The 7610-nt window shown below is 40.6% G+C and overlaps 1 long non-coding RNA gene across 3 annotated transcripts; it reads left to right on the top strand.

The window, feature by feature from the left end:
* The first annotated feature begins 15 nt into the window (after positions 1-15).
* LOC116597015 lies at positions 16-5490 on the top strand. 3 transcript variants are annotated; one of them, XR_004288435.1, is made up of 3 exons: positions 16-344; positions 546-685; positions 5166-5490. It is a non-coding gene; the product is annotated as an uncharacterized LOC116597015 (long non-coding RNA). The 3 variants fall into 3 exon arrangements; XR_004288434.1 differs by lacking the exon at positions 5166-5490 and adding an exon at positions 4760-4853; XR_004288436.1 differs by lacking the exon at positions 5166-5490 and adding an exon at positions 2955-4751.
* The last annotated feature ends 2120 nt before the right edge of the window (positions 5491-7610 follow it).

Below are 7610 nucleotides of genomic sequence, written 5' to 3'. Positions count from 1 at the left end.
CCTCTGCGGGGCTGGCCGCTCGTTGCAGCCGCGCGCTCAGGCGCCTTTTTCACAAGACGCGCGGTGAGCGCCCTCCCCACCTCCCGCGCTGGGACTCGTCCCCGGATTCACCAACCGACCCGGTTCTCTTGGCTGCTGTTTGTGGTGGCGAGGCTCGGCACGAGAGCCCAGCCCAGGGGTGGGAGGAAGCTCGAGGTTCTGGGTGTTAATTACGTAACTGTCCAAACCGGTGAGTGCCGAGCCGGACCGCCCTCGCTCCTGGCTGCGAAGTCCGGCTCCGGAGTCTCGCTGTTTAATGATTGTCTAACACATGCCCGGCGCTCACCCAGGAGGTTGTTGCGAGGGTAACGTGAGGTCATGTCCTTAGGGAAGAGACTCCGTTCTCTTTGCCTGCCTTTTTGTGTGGCCAACTTTCTAATTGGTGTTCGTGGGCAGTGTGGGTTCCCCATAGTCCGGACACACCCGACGACTTTGCTTTAATTTACCCATTTCAGAAATCAAGTCATCAAATCCTGACGTCCTTTTCTCCTCCCCTTTGTTCCCAGGTCCTTATTCAACCATTGTCCGTTTTCTATAAACCGACTATCAGTACTGCCTACTGAACACAGTTGTGAGGACTCCGTGAGAGGGTTGACTGGATAGAGCCAACAACTGCTGGGCACCTGTACAGAAAAGAAAAAGCGGGGTAATGAGGTGGAGAGGGGGCAGGGAGGGTGCTAATCTGTGTGGGGTGGTCAGATGGGCCTCTGAGGAGGTGATACTGAGCAAAGGCCTAAATGAAGTGAGGGACTGTATGAGTATTTGGGGAGAAAAGAACTTCTGGTGAAATACCAAGTGCAAAGGCCCCAAACAGAAACAGTCTGACCCTGTTTTACGAAGAGCACGGTCTTTGAGTCATAGGAGGAGAGAGGTAGGACATGAGGTCAGAGGTAGTGAGGGCTTTATCATAGCGCTTGGGAGGCCATGGTACCAACTTTGGATTTTATTCTAAGTGTGAAGGGAAGTCATGCAAGTTTAGAGGTCAGAACAGTGACTTGATCTAATTTACATTAACAGAAATATTCCAGCTAATGTGTATATGTATGATTATTTGGGGAGGTGATATAAATATTGATATAGGCAATTTGGTGTTTTTTTTTTTTCTACTCTTGCATTGTTCATTGCAGTCATGCTTTAGGGAGTGAGTTGAAATCACCAGCTACAAAGTTTGTCAAACACTTTTCAGTATAACAGGATGTACCTGTTGATCGAGGTGGTTACGTAGCTGCATATAAACAATTCTATATTAGATAACCTTCAAGTACAGAATGCATGCTCTTCTTAAGTATTTCCAGTAATGTCTTCCTTAAAACACATTTTTATCATATTACTCTCCTGCTCAAAAACCAGCTGTCTAGAAAATTACACCGCTGCCGCCTACTAAGTTCTATTTCAAACTATTGGTATTGTTAACTAGAAGGCCTATTAAACCTAATTAATTTTTCTGTACAATACATGATATGCTTATGTACTTAATATAAGGCCTTTTATTAAATTTGTCAGACATTTTCTCATTCAGCTCTTCCAAGACATATGAAAATACCTACTGAATTGGGTCACCTAATTGAATATAGTTTCCAATAAAAAAGGTTTTTTAAGGCAAACGAAACAATCTTTGTAACAGGTGACAGTGCATGGTACTCATTTGACTTATTAGCAAAGGAAATAATGTCATAAGCTTAAAGGTGATAATAAACTCTGGCTCAGTTTCAGTAGATGACAGTGCTTCCATAAATTGGGGGTTAAAAGAGCTATCAACATGGAAAGATTGGTAGTAAATGAAACCTCAGCAGAGATCTGTGAGAGACAGTCTCTTAGAGACCAAACCAACTATGCTGTCAAGAATATATTTGACACAATACTATGTTAAATATTCTTGCCAAAATAATTGAATCTGAATCTGGTCAAGCTTTTAGATAAGCCAATTTAAACAGGGGATAGAAGAACAAGGTAAATGACACCAAGAAGATTCAATCTCCCAAATAATATTGGAAATCTTTTAGAATGACCCAATTTCTTCAACAAATGTCAAATACCAAAGGAGGAATGATGGGGCACCTGGGTAGCTTAGTTGATTGATTATCTGACTCTTGATTTTGGTTCAGGTCATAGTCTTGAGGCCATGGAATCAAGCCCCCACATTGGGCTATTGTGGACTGAGCATGGAGTCTGTTTGGGATTTTTTCTTTCTATCCCTCTTCCCTCACCCCTACTCATGCTCTCTCTCTTAAAAAAAAAAAAAAGGAGAAAGGAGGCAGAGTTTATTTTTTTGTTTTTTTGTTTTTTTTTAAGAGAGGGAGAAGGGGAGAGGCAGAAGGAGAAAGGGAATTTTAAGCAGAATCTACTCCCAGCTCAGAACCCCACATGGCCTCACGATCCTGAGATCATGACCTGAGCTGAAACCAAGAGTCTCAGAGGCTTAACAGACTGAGCCACCCAAGTGCCCCCTTTTTTTCTTCCTTTCAGTGTTACTGATACACAATGTTACATTAGCTTCAGGTGCACAACAGTGATTGGATAAGTTTATACATTATGCTGTGTTTACCATAAGTGTGGCTACCATTCATATTGATTAGGTTTAAAAGATTTAAGAGGCATTTTTAAAATTTTATTTTGAACAAACTAAATATAAAAAGACATATACAAGACTAAGAAATGCAAGTGAAATCTCTACTTAAGTAAAGATTTATACTGAAGCTTTGACAAGTGAAATAAGATGTCTGTGATATGCTTTAAAATTATCCAATGGAGAGTGTAGAAATAGAGTGGATAAAACAAAGTTGATCGTTTGTTGATAATTATTGATCTGGATGATGGCGAGTTTATAATATATCTGATTTTAATGTATGTTTGAGACATTTTGTTACATATATATGTATATATATAATATTTAATAAAAGAATGTTGTTAAACAGGGATTGCAGAACCATGGTGATGAAAAGTGGATACTGATATAAGAAAGAAGTAGGTATCACCGCATGTCCCAAGGACCATTGGCAGGTTTGATGATTTGCTGAGAAGACTCAAGGGACTCAACATATAGTTGTATTGACAGCTATAATTTATTACAGCAAAAGGATATTAAGCAAAATGAGTAAAGGGAAAAAGAGCATGTGGGATATCTGGGGGAACTGGGTAAAACTTCCAAGGGTCCTTTACCTGTGAAATAAAATCAAACAGGACATGCTTAATTCTTCTGACAATTCTCACCACGTGTGAAATGCCACCAACCAGATAAGCTCATTAGAGACTCAGTGTCCAGGGTTTTTATTGAGGGCTGATCATATAAGCATTCTCTGTCATGTACTCAAATTCCAGACTCAATGAAAATTGATGCTCAGCATAAACCATATTGCTTGTACAGTTTAAGAACAGCAAGTCTTATCAGTTCTGGAAATGGTGAAAACTTACCCGAAATACAGGTCTCCAAATGCCAGCCAAAGGCCAAACTTGTAAGCAAGCCTTTCAAAGACTAGCAGGCAGGCCTGACTTTTCTGCACACTCCCCTCCTGCTGAGGGAACAAGGAGGAATTTGGGGTTATCAGAACTTAGAAACTTAGTCCCAAAATGCTGCGACCTAGATCTCTGAGTGGAGGCCACTGCTTGGCTGGTGCCAGTGTCTAAGAAGCATAGAGGTAACACCTCCCTACTCTCAAGCCCCACAGAGCTGGGTTTTAGGTAGCCGAGGAGGAAATGTGGGTTGATATGTGTACATCTGAGGGGTGCAATGTAGCCCTTTTGATCCAGTCCTTCACACACTACGAACGTAGGAAACAGGTTTAAAAATAAGTAACTTGCACAAACTAGAAAGCAGCACAGCCCGCAAGGGAACACTTGTCTTCTGACCTTGCATCAGAATGCTGCTTTGTACTCTATGACTTCTTGAAAGAGGAAGCAGCAACTTTGTAATACTAAAATATTAGAACTCTATTTTTTTTTAAACAGCTCAATTAGAGTCAGTGAGAACTCAAAACTTGAAATAGTGATTCAAACCAGAAATGTGAACAAGAGAAAAGAGGATAATTGACTACCCAGGAAAGGCCCACAAAGGATAACAACAGAGTTTAGGGGCTCATCTCAGCTTTCCAGATTCAGACATTTTTAGTTCAGGACATTCAGAATTTATCAAGAAAATGGGTCTCCCTGGTAACATAACCAGCCTCTTATCCAATCCTAGAATTCCTCTTTTGCAACTCCCTGCTACACACTGTGGCATCTAGTCACAGAATTTCTTCTACAGACACTGTAGTGTTTGTTGCCTAAACTGTCCTCTTTTCCTAGAGGGTCCTCTTTCCTATTCGTCTATCTCTACTCCCGTTCATCTGGCTAATTCCTCCTTCATCCTATGAAACTGATCCAATGTTACCCCACCCAAAAAATCTCACCCTGGGAATTATATATAGCTATAGATAGCATGGTTTGATATTTCTGTACAGTCCTAAATCCCACAAATATATTTATTCTAACCACTTTGTATTATAATTGTTTCTATGTATCTTCCTCTCAGCACTGAACTGCTAAAAAAGCTGAAATACTAGGATTTCTGTGGTATTTCTATAATATGTGAAAACAGGATATTTTACATTAAGATTATTATTTTAAAAACCTGAAATACAGTTTCTATTCTCCTGTCTTCTCTTTTTGGTGTGCAGTATTATTTCTTTAGTCAGTTTGCATATGGTATGAGGTTCAGATCTTCCAACTCTTGTGTCCTCCACAGGCAGCACATTTTGTTGAGACTGCAGTTAAAGGTGCTTTTGTGGGATGCCTGGGTGTCTCAGTTGGTTGGACGACTGCTTTTGGCTCGGGTCATGATCCGGGAGTCCCGGGATCAAGTCCCGCACCGGGCTCCCAGCTCCACAGGGAGTCTGCTTCTCCCTCTGACCTTCTCCTTGCTCATGCTCTCTCTCACTGCCTCTCTCTCAAATAAATAAAATCTTAAAAAAAGAAAAAAATAAAGGTGCTTTTGTTACATTAGCAAGTTCTGTTGGCAACTGGGATGTGGTTGGTTTAGACCAGGACACCTGCCCTCACTAGGCGCTATCAATTACTCAATTCATTTCCAGTTAAGCCCATTTCCCTCTTATATTTTTTCCTTTTACTTTTGGGATTATTTTTCTTAACAGAAAAGAAACAAATGAATTGGAGAGTGCACTTTGTCTTCTGTTATATTGAGCCGTCTCCCTCAGGTAACAAAACCAGTTTCATTATTCTTGTTTCAAACGAAACAAGCATTTTGTGTAAGCATCAGGTCATTGAGATTTTAGCCTTTCTCAGAATATTTTTACAGGTTTTTACCACTTTAAAATTTCTTTTGCTTTTTTTTTTTCACTCAAGAAATCTCATACTCTTTTTATAAGTTAGTAAGTTTACAACATGCTAAATATTTTACCCAAATGCGGGAAAATGGTCTGGAGATTCAAAGCACAGTAAAATAGTTATATGAAAAGAAAAAAAACAGGGGCGCCTGGGTGGCTCAGTGGGTTGAGGCCTCTGCCTTCAGCTCGGGTCATGATCCCGCGGTCCTGGGATCGAGCCCCACGTCAGGCTCTCTTCTCAGCGGGGAGCCTGCTTCCTTCTCTCTCTGTCTGCCTCTCCACCTACTTGTGATCTCTGTCTGTCAAATAAATAAAGAAAGAAAGAAAAAAAATAAAGAAAAAAACAAAAATAGCTAGTCAAAATTATAGCTGGCAGTACTTAAAATTGGTAATTTGTATTTTTAATTTATTTTTTAAAGATTTTTTTAAAAATGAGAGAGAGAGCAAACTACAAATATTCAGGACAACAGGGTGGTTCAGTTGGTTCAGTGTCTGCCTTTGCCTCAGGTCACGATACCAGGGTCCTGGGATTGAGTCCCTCACTGGGCTTCCTGCTCAGGTGGGAGCCTCTTCTCCCTCTCCCACTCCCCCTGCTTCTGTTCTCACTGTCTCTCTCTCTCTCTCTTTCTGTCAGATAAATAAAATCTGTCTTAAAAAATGCATGTTACTGAGTTCTGTATGATTGTCCATCTCTATATTACTGAATCTTAGAGAACTCCGATTTCTGGCTGAGTATGCCTTCATTTTTGTTTTTGTTTTTCTAGTAACAGATCTTCACATCCTCTCACTTTTTCAAGCATCTTCAAAAGACAAGAAAACCTATAAAAGAGGAATCTGAAGGGGAAAAAAAAAAGAGGAATCTGATGTTTAACTGAAGGGTGCTCAGGGCAAGATCAGTTCATCTCAAACCATCAGTACAGCCTTTATGATCTGTTGACAAGATAGATATATGTAGATGCGATCGTCCTGCTGTAATAATGCCGTGCTGAAGTTCTTCGGACATATTGCACATTCCCCAGCATCTCTACTCAGTACATCCTTAGATTATCAGTTCATTATGAAAGGATATCTCCTGAGCACCCAGATGGAAGCAATGCACAGGGCAAGATATGAGGGAAGGGGAACCAGAGCTTCCATGCTTTCTGAGTGAGCCACTCTCCCTAGGGGCCACATGTTTTAACCAACCCAGAGGTTCCTGATTGATTGATTGATTGATTGATTGATGTAGGCCTTCTTTCATCTTTTGGCCTTTTTGTTAAAGTCAAGTTTTATCAGGAAGCTTCGTATTTATTCACATTAGCATCTTTATGCTTGAATTCTTTCCTTCTTTTTTGGAAGCAAAAATCTGTAATTTTTGCCAACACCCACCTTCTTAAACAGTCTTCGCTTTAGGAATCTCCGGTTTAATAATTAGAAAATATGTATATGGAATGTGCTTTGTGTATACATAATAATCAGTGAATATATAAAACACTCTTAATCTTTGAGCAATAAGACAGGTGAGGGAATGTTTTTACTTTTTCTATCTTTGAGGAGATACTTTAAAAAAATATTATTTATTTGAGAGAGTGAGCAAGAGAGAAAGCACTGAGCAGGGGCAGAGGGAAAGGGAGAAGCAGACTCCCTTAATGAGCAGGGAGCCTGATGCAGGTCTTGATCCCAGGACCCTGGGATCATGACCTGAGCTGAAGGCAGATGCTTAACTGACCGAGCCACCCAGGCGCCCTGCGAGAGGGAGGGGGAGGGAGGATAATTTTGAATAATTTGTAACATACTCTTTTTTGGAAGCAAAACTACACTACCCTTGACATTGGATTTGTCAACAAAACATTGGATTTGTTTAATAGGACACCAAATGCACAAACAACAAAAGAAAAAACTTGGACTTCATCAAAATTAAAAATTTTGTGCATCAAAGGATACTGTCAACTGAGTAAGAAGTCAACCCATTGTGAATTAGAAAAACTCCTGTGTGTCTCCTTTACTACTCACACAAAACACTTCACTTCTGGTTCCCAAATATATGAAAATTTTTCCCACACCAAGTAATTCTGGGCAATACTAGCTGGGTGTTATTACCATTGAACTCAGTTCCAACACTGTCTCTACCTGGAGATAGTGTCAGATCCTAACGGTTAAGGGCTTAGTCCCACAAGACTGTCCCCATCCCATTTCAGATGCCACTTGCAAGTAGTTCACCGCTGGGTTACCCACAACTTCTGTCTCATTTGGCTGGAAATCAGAGATCCTACA

Source organism: Mustela erminea, chromosome 8 (assembly GCF_009829155.1).
Source record: "Mustela erminea isolate mMusErm1 chromosome 8, mMusErm1.Pri, whole genome shotgun sequence".
Classification (NCBI taxonomy): Eukaryota; Metazoa; Chordata; class Mammalia; order Carnivora; family Mustelidae; genus Mustela; species Mustela erminea.
The sequence above is the reverse complement of the archived record's forward strand: the minus strand, read 5'-3'. Positions and strand labels throughout refer to the sequence as shown.